This window comes from Chenopodium quinoa, unplaced genomic scaffold (assembly GCF_001683475.1).
Source record: "Chenopodium quinoa cultivar QQ74 unplaced genomic scaffold, ASM168347v1, whole genome shotgun sequence".
NCBI classification, from domain to species: Eukaryota; Viridiplantae; Streptophyta; class Magnoliopsida; order Caryophyllales; family Amaranthaceae; genus Chenopodium; species Chenopodium quinoa.
The window spans coordinates 339,889-355,522 of record NW_018744501.1 but is presented as its reverse complement, the minus strand read 5'-3'; the positions used below and the strand labels follow the sequence as shown (position 1 = coordinate 355,522).

Genomic DNA, 15,634 nt, shown 5'->3' with positions numbered 1-15,634 from the left:
CACATTCCTTACAATTTGATTAATCATTTTCTAGAAGGTAGCAGGCGCAATCTTCAAACCAAACGACATCACAGTGTAACAGAAAAACCCCTGATCAGTAACGAATACTGTCTTTTCTTGATCTTTCTTCCACAGAGGTATTTAGTGAAAGCCTGAATAGGCGTCTATAAAACTCATCAAGGCATGGCCGGCCGTATAGTCGACCAGACTGTCGATCTTTGGGAGAGGATAGCTATCCTTTGGACATGCCTTATTCAAGTCTATGTAGTCTACACACATGCGCCAAGTTCCATTCAGCTTTTTTACAAGCACAATATTGGCAACCGAATCAGAAAAATAGCATTACCGAATGAACCCCGCATCTAACAATTTTTTCACCTCGGCACCTGCCGCCTGGCTTCGTTCTTCTCCATGGTTCCTTTTCTTTTGCCTTACCGGCTTCTTTTTAGGATCCACAGCAAGCTTGTGGACGGTTAGATCCGGGCTGATGCCTGTCTTCTCGTCCACCTCAAAGGCAAAAATGTCTTTGAATTCTATTAACAAGTTGTGCAAGTCTGCACCAAGTTTAACAAAAGCAGTCGTCCCCACCTTGACATGTGTTCACCAGCCGGCTAGGGACGGAGTTCATCCGGCCGCTCACCGGTCAATGATTGCTATTGCTTGTCATTTTTCTCGGCCATCATTTGTCTGACCTTTCTCTTCTTGCCGGCTGTCGCGGCAGCAGGCGCGGCTTCCTTGACTTGGTCAAGGTCAGTAGTTTCTCCACTGGGGCCAGCTGCGACCACGCTGGGGTTGACATCAGAGAGATAACACTCATTAGCCATCTTTTGGTCTCTCCGAAGGGAGCCAACTGTTTCATCATCCTTCTCAAACTTGAGGAGCATAAGAGAAATAATGATAACAGCCTTGGATTTATTCAGGGTGGGACGCCCCAAAATCATGTTATAGGCCGTCGGCTCTTCAACAACTAAGAACCGGATCACCATGTCGACCCTCTCCTTTTTCGCCCAGACGAATGGGTAGGTCTATTCGACCTACCGGATGTACCACACCACCCCTAAATCCCACTAAGGGATGAGAGACCTGGTGCATGCTCTCGGGCATGTACCTGAGCTTGGCCAGACACTTGTGACTGATGACATCAGACGAAATCCCAGTGTCAATGAGGATTCGGCCAACTCTTTGGTTGGCCACTTTGCATTCGATGACAACAGGGTCATCATGCGGCCTCCTGACTTTGCCCCTGTCATCCTCTGTAATTACAACTTCGGGAAGGAATCCTTGGGCGCCTGCCCCTCGTCGACCGAGTTGACATCGAGCCGTCTGATGTAGTCCTTGTTACCCCGGATCGTTAGGCCACCTCCAGCAAAGTCGCCTGCTATTGTATAGATCGGAGTCTCATCAATATTCGAATTATTAGAAGAGTGGGGCTTCTTCTTAGACGACTGCCCAGGGTTAGTTTGCAGGGTAACCTGGGACCTCAAAATATAAGACTTGAGAACTCCTTTATCAGCCAGATTTGGTTCAATAGCCGCTTGAGACTAAAGCATTCGTTGGTGTTATGGCCAATATCCTCATGGTAGTGGCAATATTTATTTTTGTTCCGATTTTTGGCAGAACCTTTCATAGCAGCCGACTTCTCAATGGAGACCCGGTCCTTAATCTCCATGAGGATGGAGTGATAGTCTTTATTGAATTCGTACTTTAGGGAGTACGTTTTTGTTTCTCTCTTTTTCTTCTGGTACGGCTGTTCAGAAGTATCAGTCACCCAGACTTCTTTAGTTTTCTTTTCTTTGTTAGCCGGCTTTAATGGCCGACTCTCTTTTTTTGTCAGACTTCTTAGAGTCCGACAGTTTACTGATGTTGCAGAGCTTAGTCGCCTGTATATAGGCGTCCGCCTCCATTAGTGCTTCTTGGAGGGTAGTAACTCTCTTCCTAACAAGGTCGAACTTGAAGGCCGACCTGTCTTTTAGACCTTTGAAAAAGTTTGTATAGGCCACCTCATCAGACAGTCCTTGAATCTGAATTCTCTTCTGATTGAATCGCCTGATGTATGATCGTAGGCCTTCCTTCTCTCTCTGATGTATAGCTCCCAAGTCAAGACTTGTTTTCTTCACAGGGATGTTCATTGAGAAGTTGGACACAAATAAGTATGCAAGCGTCTGGAAATTATTGATGCATCCGGCTGGCAGGTTGCCGAACCATTGTTGGGCGACGCCCTTCAATGTGGCCGGGAAGCATCGACACCATGCGACATCATCCAACCCTTGTAGATACCTCAATGTGGTACCGTTATAGGCACCTACCAACACATTTTTCACCTTGGCCGGTTGTGCGGCCTTAGTTATTTCCTTGGAGAACGCAGAGGGTTTTTCTCCAAGTCTTAGCAGTCGAAGCTGCCAGTCCAAGGTTTGGACATTATGTGCCGCCTGCCCCTCGAAGAGGGTCGGCTGCATATAAGGTTGTCCATACGGTATATATGGCTGTTGAGGCACATACGGGGCTACATGGAGCATCTGAGGACTAGAGTGGGCAGACATGCCGCCTATCTGGTTCTCTTGGTTTGATTGTGAATACCTCATTGAGGTATTCTGAGATCTCTCTTGCAAGTTTAACGTTGAGGCCGAATCTGACAGTCGCATGTTCTTCTTCTGCTGGATTAACATCCGGGCATCAGAATAAGTTTTCTTTGAACCATCCGGTTGTACATGCTAGATGGCTTCCTTTTCCCTGGCTCAGGGAACCGGAGTTTAGCCAAATTTAACAAGGGCCTCTGCCCCTCCCTAGATTTAGGGTAAGGAGTGGCCTCTCGGTCTTTGACTGGCTTATTCCTCCCAGAATGAGAGGGCTTCTTGGCAGACTGTTCCCTGGTGGAAACAACCGTCCGTTTATCAATCAGGTCCTTAATCTCCCCTTTGAAACTTGTAATGAGAGTCATGAGCTCATTTTTGGTGATAGGGATGGAACCTTCGGCCACCTGGGGTTGACCAGCCGACTGGTTCACTAGGGCCCTCCTGTTCGTCATTCTGTTCCCTCCTTTCGACGGGACAGATGCGCCTAGTCCTTAGGGACCCATCAGGGGTCGTGTGCGTGTCATCCCCGTAGTCGTCATCTGTATCCTGGTCTATATAGACATGGACGTCGGCCATAGGCCGTTTCTCATTAAGAGGCGATACAGGTTCTTGTGAATCCATCTTAGAAGTACTCTCCCCACAGACTGCGCCAAATGTTTCGGGGTTTTTTAGATGTCCTACGGGAGAGTTACAACACCAAGACTGACCTTTGGACACATGTACCTGCAAAACAACGGAGACTCCTATGGGTGGGAGTTCCGCCTCCAACGATCAAGTGAGAACGCGTTCGGATGTAAAGATGCGGAAAGTAAAGGGGATCAGGCTCCTCTCGGAAGGGGAGTGATCATCCGACTGCCTAAGACAATCTTGATATCTGAGCCTTAGCTCTCAAAGAGTGCAATTAATGTTGGGTTTTCTGCGTAGCAATCAATGTACACGTGTGTTTGGGAATTTTCTGAATGATGTTCCTCAGAGGGAACATCTTCCTTTTATAGGGTCTTGAAATGTGTGCCCATTACTAGGTTTTTAGAAACCTAGGACTGACTGGGCTTGCCTAGGTATTTGGGCCATTAAAGGCCACTTTCCTAGTTGGCAACCTGCCGGCCACGTGTTGTGGCCTGATTGGTCCACCTTGGACCTCTCACGAGGTGACACGTGGCGGGCTCTGGTTGGTCCACGTGAATGACACGTGGCGGAGCTTCATTGGTCCACATGGCGAGGAAAAATCCCTTTATCAACTATCATCAGATAACTTCTCCTTCTCCTCCTTGTCATCAGATAACTTCTCCTGATCCTCCTTGTCATCAGATAACTTCTCCTGCTGCTCCTTATCATAAGATAACTTCTGCTGCTCATTAACATCTAATGCTTTCTCCTACTCATTAAAATTTACAATAAGAAAAAATCAGCTATTATTTAATTTTGACTAAATCACACTATGAACTACCAAAAATCATTTTCAGGGGTAACAGGAACAATACATTCTTCCTTGAACACAACTCCTCTCATGTATATGTTACTGTCCCCAACTCTGACTGAAAAGAAATATCCTGCATCAAAGGCATACTCTAGAACTCCTGTAACCACCTTCCCTACCATCTCATCATATTCCTGATCATTATCATCATCGACAACTTCAGTACTTTCTTTTACTTTTGAAAGAATGCTTTAATCTAAATTATTCATACTTGTGAAGAAGAAAATGAAATCAAAATTGTCTAGCCTTCAAATTGATTAATCATTCGCCATTGATAATCACGGAGCTTCGTTGTGCAGATAGAATAATTGAGAAAGTCAAATGAAGATGAAGTTATTCGTGGTTTTGTTATTCAGCTTTGTATTTTAATCTCGACTGTTGAATTTCATAAAATCTAATGGCTGGTATTGGTTCTCACATAGATGAAGGTTCTCACATAGATGAAGGTTCTCACCGGATCCCGAATCGGTTTACAGTAGTAATGATAGCCCTAGTAGTAGTACAATGAATTTACCTGAATTTTGCCGTTTGATTGAATCTAACATCAATGACGAATCTAGCATTTTTTATAAGTGGGTTCAAAAAACATAAACAAATTCTACAAAAAATTATTCATAAATTAACAAATTACGTAAAACTATATATATATATTATATTTCACATTGTTGACACATATATGTGTATTGATATGGAGTAGATATTAGATTATTCATAATTTTTATGTTATCTTTCTCATATTAAACCAAATGTCACTGAGTACTCAAAAAATTCACTAAATGCCATCAAGGTTTTCAAAATTCACCAAATGTCACTGACAAACAATACAATGACACCTCGTGCCATTAATCGCATATGGATGTTAGTTCTCCGTTAATGCAATTCATATTTCACCAAATGCCATTACTTTGGAAAATTATTTCACCAAATGCCATTACTTTTTAAAATTAATACACAGTAATCATTTATTTTAATAAATAAAAATAATACTTTTTCTCGATTTTCGTGACAAAAATTGCTAGGTAAAGTTGTGGGGGTCATTTTGACCCTTTATGGGTACATATTAATCTCGAAATTGGCAAAAAAAAAAAACGTAAATGCCCAATTTTGTGTGTTGAAAAATATCTTGATTAGCGTGTCGTTATTTTATAACCATGAAAATTGATCGGATAAGGTTTTGGGGGTCATTTTGACCCTTTATGTGTACAAATTAAGTTCAGAATTGGCAAAAAATTAAAGACGCGCTAATCGAGACAAAAATTGCTTGGGTAAAGTTTTGGAGTTCATTTTGATCCTTTACGTTATTTTTTTTGCTAATTCCGAGCTTAATTTGTACCTACAAAGAATCAAAATGACCCCCAAAACCTTACACGATCAATTTTCATGGTTAAAAAATAACGACGCGCTAATCGAGATATTTTTCAACACACGAAACGGGGCATTTAGATTTTTTTTTGCCAATTCTGAGCTTAATTTTTACTCATAAAGGATCAAAATGAACCCAAAACTTTACCCGAGCAATTTTTGTCACGAAAAACGAGAAAAAAATATTTTTTTTAATTTTTAAAAAATAAATGATTAAAATGAACCAGTCAAATCATGACATGTGTCATGATTTAATCTTAATGACTAATGGATTAACGGCCGTTAGTCATTAATGGCATTTGGTGAATTTTTTAAAAGTTCGATGACGTTTGGTGAATTTTGAAAACCTTGATGGCATTTGGTGAATTTTAAAAGCTCGATGACATTTGGTGAATTTTTTAAGTACTTAGTGGCATTTGGTGAAATAGCCGTAAATATTTTAACAAATTTTAAAAAAAGAATTAAGTGCGGTTAATTGACCCCATAACTTTGACCTTAGATCCGCCCCTGACCAACCTTAGCCTTTTTAAAATCTCGTCACTACCATCAGTATATTCGTTGGTGTAGGAACTTGAGTAAGTGACGTCCATGTCAAAGAACAGTCTATCGATGTAGTAATTTGAACCGTGATCCATACGTGTCGTGTAACAACATAACATCAAAGTCATTCTCCTTGAGTTTTGTCTATTCCTTAGGAACATTATATGGATTACTATTGATTCCCTGATTGATTCATATTTTATATATCGAAATAATTTGAGCGCAATGAAATGGTCAAACCGTAAAGCCAATGGGTATACTAACCTCATTACAGTTGCCTTTAGTGGTATACTAACAATAACAATGGTGGAAGCAATATGCATAGTGTGTTACTTTAATACCAACACCGTCGTCCGATCCATTACTAACAACACCACGCAAAACAAATGTTTGGTAGTATTAACATTATATACGAACTATGTTTTTCGGCTTTTCATAACTTGAACAACTTCATTTGGTGGAGAACATTGCTTTGATGACGTCATCTACCATTTGAGGGTATTCTTTCTCCTTGATGTAGGTAGTCATTATCCAGCGCATTAACACGGCCATATCTTGCATATTTCATAATATAATTCCATTAAATGCAAAGTGTGTTTCTTTAATACCAACAACGTAGTCCAACACCACCAACGCTACGCAAAACAAACGTGTAACAATATTAACATTATATACCAACAACCAATTCGAAAGGGTTAATGGGACATCATTTGTAAATTTAAAAGACTTTGACTTATAATCTGCGAATTGGGGGGGGGGGGGGGTAAAATACGTAATGTGTAATCTAGGAGAAAATTTGAGTTTTTGTAATTCTTACACGACTACAACTACAAATTTGTTTGTCTATAATTATACGTGTTATACAAGAATAAACCCTTTGGAAGGGCCTTGCCAGCAATAACATACTTCCGACGACCATATTTTCACTTAGTATGACTGGCTGGTGTCTAACAAAGTACCAACGAAACATGTTGTCATATGAACAGGGTTGCAATTTATTATTTCTTTAGGCACGTTTGTGGGAGGGAATTATCGCGCCAATTAAGTATTCAACCATATGCCTCCTCATTATCCTATATAATAGATCAGTAAATTGTTCAAACATTGAACCTAGTAAATAAAAAAATGTCAAGGGTTTCTTTTGGAAAAGCTTTAAATCAGTAAATTTTAGGAGATTTGGACATTGTAGTGTTCAAAACTTTAGTAAGATTTTAGAAGTTGGATAGTAATGGTGTTATCTGTCAATGAACTTCTTCCAATTAATATTGGTCTCAGCAAACGACATATTTTTAATGCATGTTCCACGTCATGTTACATTAGGGGAATCTTAAACAGTACAATCAGACACAAAACCAAATTAATTGGTTCATATATAGTTACTAACTGTTTGTTTCTTGGTAGGTAAAATTATGTTGGTATTAAGAGGTACCAATAGGTATATTAATCATACCAACACATAAATAAATACCAACAATATTGTTCGTGGTATATCATTTTCACTATAGTACTACCAACTAGACTGGAAAATAGCATAATTGAACAGCTATCAAACACTGCACATGGTTCTGGCTTGTGGCTAATAAAATGGCACATTATCATCTACGCAAAACCCACACATCAAAGACAGAGCTTCCATACTTCATGAGACTATGCTCAACAAACGACAATCAGACGCCTATCCTCATCCAACATCATCACTAACAACACCAACTTTACACATGAAGTTTTCATACTGAAAAGAGGAAAAAAAAAGGGAAAAAAATTAAACAAAATCAGCTCACAACACTAAATTATGCACACCTAAATTACATCCGTAATAATAACTAATATACCACCAAAAAAAGGCCTACATCCAGCAGATACCAACAAACATACTAGAGATACCAACAAAAAACTAGAGATACCAACAAACAAACTGGAGATACCAACAATAAAACTAGAGATAAAAACAAACACACAATACACCATTTAAACTAATACAATATTCAGATAAATTTTATTATCATAAACGAACCCTAACAACTAAGCATAACACAAACTGGAGATACCAACAATAAAACTAGATATACAAACAAACACACAATACACCATTTAAACTAATACAATATTCAGATAAATTTTATTATCATAAACGAACCCTAACAACTAAGCATAACCCTAACAAACTTCCATAACACTACATTTTGAATAAAATAACACAATATTTAAAGCAAGAACCCTAAATTATTCATACTTTATTACTCATACATATAAACAATTCGAAAACCCTACCTTTTTCTTATATGGACACTCATTTTAAATTCGAATAAACCCTAACTTCAATATCAACATAAAATTCTTTAATGTTACAACTAATATTATAATAAATCATACTTCAAATTAACATATTTTGATACCAAATACCACCATTTTTGTACGAACACACGCAATTATAAAATCCCCAAACCCTATATTAAACTAAACTATATCCTTTAAAGTATTAGACAATATCAACTCAATTTGAATCAATTACCAGCCATTGAAATTAATAATGCATCGACATTTTCATGATAATTCCAATTACAATCCCAATTATTAACCCTAACTTCATAAATCGCAATTAAATTGAACAATAACACTTACTTGTACTGGAATTAGGGACAATCGAAGAACAACGCCAACATAGAACCTTCAAATCGCAACCTTGAAGATGAATTTTTCGCCTTCTTCTCTCTCTTTCTTAAACAAGTGTTTTCTCTCTCCTCTTTCAAGCGTTATTTTAACTTTTGTACTACAAAAAAATGTCCATATAGAAACGGAATTCTAGCGACTGAATTCAATCCGTTTCTAAATTAGAGATGACGGAATTAAAAAATTCGTCTCCAAATTAGTTTAGAAACGGAATTAAAAAATCCGTTTCTAAATTAGAGACGGAATTAAAAAAATCTATCTCTAAATTAGAAACGGAATTGAAAATACGTCTCTAAATTAGAAACAGATTTTTTTCCGTTGATAAATTAGAAACGGATTTTTTTCCGTTGCTAAATTTAGAGACGATTTTTTTTTTTTCCGTTGCTAAATTAGAGATGGATTTTTTTTTTTCCGTTGCTGATATGAGCGACGGATTTTTAATTCCGTCTCTAAATTATTTTCGAAACGAATTATGTAAAATATTACTTTAGACACGAATTATGTAAACTAAAATCCGTCTCTGAACTAGAGACGGATTTGAAAATCCGTTTCTAAACTAGAGACAGATTTTAAATTCCGTCTCTAATATTTCTTTCACTTATTATCAATTGCGTAGAAGTAAACAAATAATATTTGGTATAGTTGGTAAGAGTTTCACTATGTGACTTTGAGGTCACGGGTTCGACTCCTACCTATTGCTATTCTTGAGATTGGGGATTCAAGGAGTCTTACATGCAAAGCCGAGGCGGGTTGACCCGAGTTAGGTCGAACCGAATAGCATCTACTTTTAGACATAAAATAATTTTTTCCGTTGCTAAATTTAGAGACGGATTTTTTTTTTTTCGTTGCTAATACCAGCGACATATAAAAATAATCCGTTGCTAAAACCAGCGACAGAAATAAAAATCTGTAGCTAAAACCAGCGACGGAATTAAAAATCAGTTGCTAAGTTCAGCAACGGAAAACACATACAACGTTGCTAGTCTCATTTAGCGACAACAGTTTTGCCAACGGAGTAATTCCGTTTCAAAATTTGTTGCTAGCTATATTTAGCGACAGAAAAGTACAATCTAGCAACAGATTTGATTTGTTGCTAAAATGTCTATTTTTTTGTAGTGTAGAAACCCCCCCTTTTTTTTCCTTTTTGTTTTCTTTTTTTTTTTAAGAAAAAAAAAAAACAAAAAAAAATGAACAGTCAACCAAAAGGGGGACCACTACTGACCTCCTTGTCTTCCATTTTATGTCAATTACTAAGACACCCTTCCCTAGAGACCATTAGGGCTAAAGTTCCTAGAGCCTGAGAATTCCTCAAAAGTTTTTAGGAGTGGTCTTTACCTTTTCCAAGCCTTTTAGGAATAGTTTTGATGGGATTTTTTTTTTTTTTTTAATTTTTTATTGAGAATGTGACACATGGATGATAGTGATGTCACGTACAGTTATTATTTTAGTTATTAGATAGATGGGAGAGAGAAACAGTAAAATACAAAGTATTAGTGCAATTAGTATTAGTATAAAGCAGTAAAGAAAACTAATTTTTAAAAATAATGCAAATGAGTGAGAGATAAAAAGAGTAAATTGATCCTACACTGTTACACTTAATTAGAAACAAAGGGTGTAATAAATTGATGATGAAAAGATATTGATTACTATCAAGGTTGTGTTTTAATAATGTGATTTTTACCTGTTTAAATTTACATAAACTAATTAAACCGTTTTAATAAAATGTATTGTAGTCGTAATTTAAACTTGGGTATTACTTGTAGGAATTTATTTTCCTAAAGTTATAAGATGAAAAGAATAGGGCCCAAGTTTAAGGACTCAATCCAAGAATGTACTTCCTCCGAAACCTTCACCATTGCAAGGATGTATGCACCGAAGTTACTTCATGTACAACTTATTCTTACGATATCTTGTTCGATACGTCCATACACTTAAATCCAGCGTTAGCCTAACCCCAGAGGTGCCAAGGCACAAATCACAAGAGAATACTAAGTTGAAGTTAACTAAAAAACGAAGTGAAAGACATTCTTTGTGTATTGGAGATTGAGGCTTATTTAATTAATGACAAATTAACATGAAATTTATGGAAGATAGTGACATCCCATAACTACAAATTAAGTGGACCTCTTGAAATCATAAATTTCCATTATGATGAATTCACATGACAAGTACTTGATGATCATCTTCTTGTGAAAATAAAGTAGAAACTTCTTGGTCCCTTAATTACAACCGTTTGTATTTATGTTTTTTTAATTTCTTCTATACACATGTTTCACCTACTTCTATGATGAATGGATCTTCTATTTTTATATACTTGTATCATTTTTTGGTACTATTTATCTCATATTTTCTTGCTTGTTTGTACGCAAAAATGATAATAAAACAATTATTATTGTCTTTGTCCTTGTATTTATTGAGTAATAAGTAAATTTTGATTATTAATTTGTAAAATTATAGTGAATGATATGTGAAAATAGTTCTTGAATCATAAGATCTTTCTGATGTATGTATGGATGAGTCTTAGTAGGGACGTGAACAATGGCCAAAGTCAAAAGTATTATTAATCAACCTTAATTACTACTTCAAACTATGATGAAATTAGCTAAAACCTACAAATGAAAAGAAAATTTATGTTGGGAACCTAAGTAATAAAGAGATGTTGATAACAATGAGAAAGTGAAATTAATAAATAACCTTTAAGCAATAAAATTGTGTGGTTAACTAAATTCTTGAAAGATTTATTAGATAAGAAAAAAAGATATCTAAGCGTATGTGCTAAATTTGACCTTTTTAAATTCATTAAATAAACTAAAAAAAATAAAAAAAAACTCCTATTAATCATCCATGTCAACAATTCATAGTTGAATCAATTAACGTTTTTAATGCGTTAATGATAAACCGCTACCAGTGATTAATTCTACTAATAACCTACTTCAATTAGCAGTTTCATACTTGGTATAGATTTATGCAAACTATTCTACCACATACCGAGTCTCATTTCTTGGATTCATTCCCTCTTAAACCGCTAAAATTAATTTGACAAAACTGCAAATTAATCTTAAACAAAAACTTCATGTATTGGTGTATATAAAGGCCAATTCTTATCCAATTTTAGCCAAAATGGAAAAGTATGAATTTAATGAGCTAAAGATCGAGTTTGATGGTAAATGTCCACTTTGAGCAGAATCCTCCGACAGCTAAGTCTAATGGATGAAAAATAAATAATTGAAACCAAATATATTGGGCCCATTTGGGTCACTATCATCCTTTTTGGCCCAAATTAGGGACCACGTGGCCCATTAAAATCCCCTTCATTAACTAATGATTTCCTCAAAATCATACGTAATATTCAACTCAAAATCTTGTAGTCTTCATGTTAAGCTAAAAAGATTAGAAAGATGTATTTGTCTCTTTACCTTTAATTGACAAAGTGTCTTAATTAAGCCTTTATCTTTTTCTTTGTTTATTTGGTTATGATTTTAATGTTTAATAATAATAAATAATTATTGAGTTGTTTTTGTATTATTATTGGAATGATTATGATATGCTTCACCAACTCGTGCGGGTTAAAGCTTCTTAAAAAGAAGCCAAGGCTTCGATGACTTCTTAACTTGTGTTTGTTGCTTTTCTTTCTATATACTTGTAGTCATCATTAAAACTTGAACACCTTCCGAGTTATAAAATTATTCGATCCGTCTTAGTTTAATTGCTCCATATTCAGTACAAGGATTAAAGTGACATACATCAAAATTATTATTTCGTATATTGTGGTATACAAAGATCAAAATGAATCTTGTGCAAGACACTTCACTCGACTTAGGTTCGCCCTCATACTGCCTAGCAGAGGCGTGGATGAAGACATGAGATGGCGGCTAACACAGTAAGATCAACCATATTGTGGAGAATCCGACATCAATAGAAAATAAAAGTACTAGTTAAAATTAAATTAGGAGCCTATAAACCACATAATTGATCTTAAAAACTATTAATCATAAAAACTATTGTTAAGTCACCATATTTCATAAGTTCATAGTAATACATTACCACTCAAAACTGAGAACAGCTAAATACTTTGTAAATAACATATAATAACAGTTTAATAATAATGTACTCCGTAATACTAACAATAAACTACAAATTAATATATAAAATAAAAGTTAAAAACTATCCACATTTCTGCTTTTCCACATTATTTCTTCTGAGTTCATTCACCTCATATAACAAAAAAATTAAATAAATCAAAGCAAAAATCTTTGCCACATAAACTAAATTAATTAACTAGGCACAACAAAAAATTTAATTAATTAGAGGGAAAAAAAAAAACCCTTTTTTTAGACAATAATAATATGTCTAGTATGAAATTCCAAAATTACCCTCGCCACTCGTTGCACTGCGCAGTAGGTCGTGTCTTGGCATCCCCAGCTTTCAACGGGCAAGCTGACTGTGTTGGTGGGACCATACAATTATACTGTAAACACAACACACTACTTAGAGGAATCTCAGCCGTCTGATTCATCTGAAATCCTGTCAGATAGTTATGCTGCAAGTATAACGTTTGTATCGTTGCATCCATCAGCCGGTCCACAAAGCTCTCCGGAACCGAACCGAAGAACCGGTTATTGTTCAGGAATAGATTCTGAACCGTTGAGAGCATTGGCGATACTTGGCCCGATAATCTGTTGTAGCTTAAATCAATGGTTGCGATTGTTACTTGGGAATCGGGCTGAACCGGGCCGAAGAACTGGTTTCTTTGTAGCTGAAGGTTGGAAATTGGGAAGGTGAATATTTGACATGGTATTAAACCGGTGAAGTGGTTCATGCTTAGGTCGAGGTAATTCAACCGGTTAAGCTTGGGCAATGTAGTGAAAACCGGTCCGATTAGTTTGTTCCACCCGAGCGAAAGGTACTGGACCGAAGGCGGGAACGAATCGGATTGGAGAGGACCGGTTAGATTGTTGTGCATCAAGTCGACTCGAGTTAGCGAGTTTGAGATGAAAGAAGGCAACGGACCGTCAAGGTGGTTATGACAGAGAATAAGGTTCGAAAGAACCGGGAGTGAACCAAGAGGTCGAGGGATCGAACCGGTAAGCTGATTGTAGCTTAAGTCAAGAGTGTGCAAACTTCTTAGCTCTCCAAAACCAGCAGGAATATCTCCGGTTAAGAAATTCCTACTTACGGCGAAAAAACCGAAGATTTGACAACTCCGATATTGTACCGGGTATTCGACCCATGACCCGACCTGGAACAATGGTGAACTCCGCAAGTGAAGATAGTTTCCCGATCGCCGGGTCAATCCGGCCCGTTAGGCCCGGTGATCCGGACCGTGGATCGCCGAGGTTGAGAGCGATGACCTTGTCGGAATCACAGTAAACTCCGGGGAAGTTACATGGGTCAGATGTGAAGTCCCATGACTGAAAGAAATTCGACCCCGGAACATCTCGTAACGATTTCCGTATCGATTGCAATGCTAGGAAATCAAGCGGGTCTAGAATCGCCACTGATTGAAAACAACATTGTTGCAACCATATCATCAATATGTAAACAACCGCCTTCCTCCAACAACAACCCATCATATTCGATAAATCAAACCAGAAATACAATTATGAATATATATTATATATATGAGTGTATTTGTATGTGATTAATCTGTTAGTTATAATTTGATGATCATATATATAGAAGGAGAAGAAGAGAAAGAACGGGGTAATGGGAGACAAAAGTTCAGAGAAATTTGCTTTTCCGTGAGGAGCTTACCAAACTTCTCGTGTAGGCTTTAATGGAGGAGACAGACAAAGCCAAGTAAATGAAAGAGGAAAAAAAAAAAAAAAAGAGAGATAAAATTAGCTTATCAAAGAAGCAAAAGAAATAAAGAAAGATAGGAGAGAGAATGAATTTGTAGTATTTCTTGTTCTGCAACTTTTTGTTAAGTTGGCTTACAAGAGAAGAGGAAATGACTACTTCCAACTGCTATACTTGGAACTAACATCAACATGAGCAAATTTTTATTTATTTTTTGTTATTTTATTATTATTTTAATGGGTTTTGGGTTTTGTTATGGGGATTTGAGTTAGGGACCAAACGGTTGTCCGAGCCTACGTGACAATGGTTTTATTAGGTTCGGGTGCCATGTCAGCATGGTTAGTGTGTTGTAGTAAACGAGGACCACGTGATTTGGCGGTTAGCTGATACTACTATTAGAGGAGGAAACAGCTCATCTTCTCCTAAAGCTATTGACAATATTTATCCCTTTATTTTGTTTTCCTTTTTGTTTTTAGCTTTTTTTCTCGTGAAGTCTTTTTCTAGACCATTTTAGTACTCCTTATACTTTCTTTGAAGTGGATTGACACCATTTAGTACTACTGATTTTTCATTTTTCTTATTTGACAAAATATTTGGATTATTTTCTTTGGTGTTTTTGTTTTACTTGTAACATACTTGGACTCATCCCGTTAATCGTTAAATAATTGTATCATATGATTTTTCACACTATTTGATACACTGCTTTGACTATAAGTATCTTTAATTATAAGTTGTTAAATATCATATATACATATATAACTAGCTTAGGCCCCGTGTTATGCACGGTAAGTGTATTTTTTTTTTTTTTACAAAAATAATTATATCTAACAAATAAAAGTGATGCTTATAATATGAATCAATTTTATTACAGAATATTACTTTTTTGGCAAAATCTAATATCGCTCCGTTTATCGGATAATTAAAAAGGAGCTGAAATAATATTTTAGGTAAATGTGTATGGAAGAATTATGAACACCAAATAAAAAAGGAGTATTTTGTAATATAAAAAATTTGGAATGATATTATTATAATTGTATCAAATATTCAAGAAAAAAATGATTAAAAAGGAAAGGAGAGTTTTAGAAGGAAAAAACAGCATCAGGATGTGACATGTGTCACTCCCAATATCTATTTTAGTGTTAAGTTTTTGATTACTGTTGAAATGCTTCTAATTAGATTTCACTTTACTCTATTTCCATCCATAAAGTATTGA

At 36.3% G+C, this 15,634-nt stretch overlaps 1 pseudogene; it reads right to left on the bottom strand.

Moving 5' to 3' along the window:
- Window positions 1–12,743: 12,743 nt before the first annotated feature.
- Window positions 12,744–15,163, bottom strand: LOC110697791 (annotated as a pseudogene).
- Window positions 15,164–15,634: the final 471 nt, after the last annotated feature.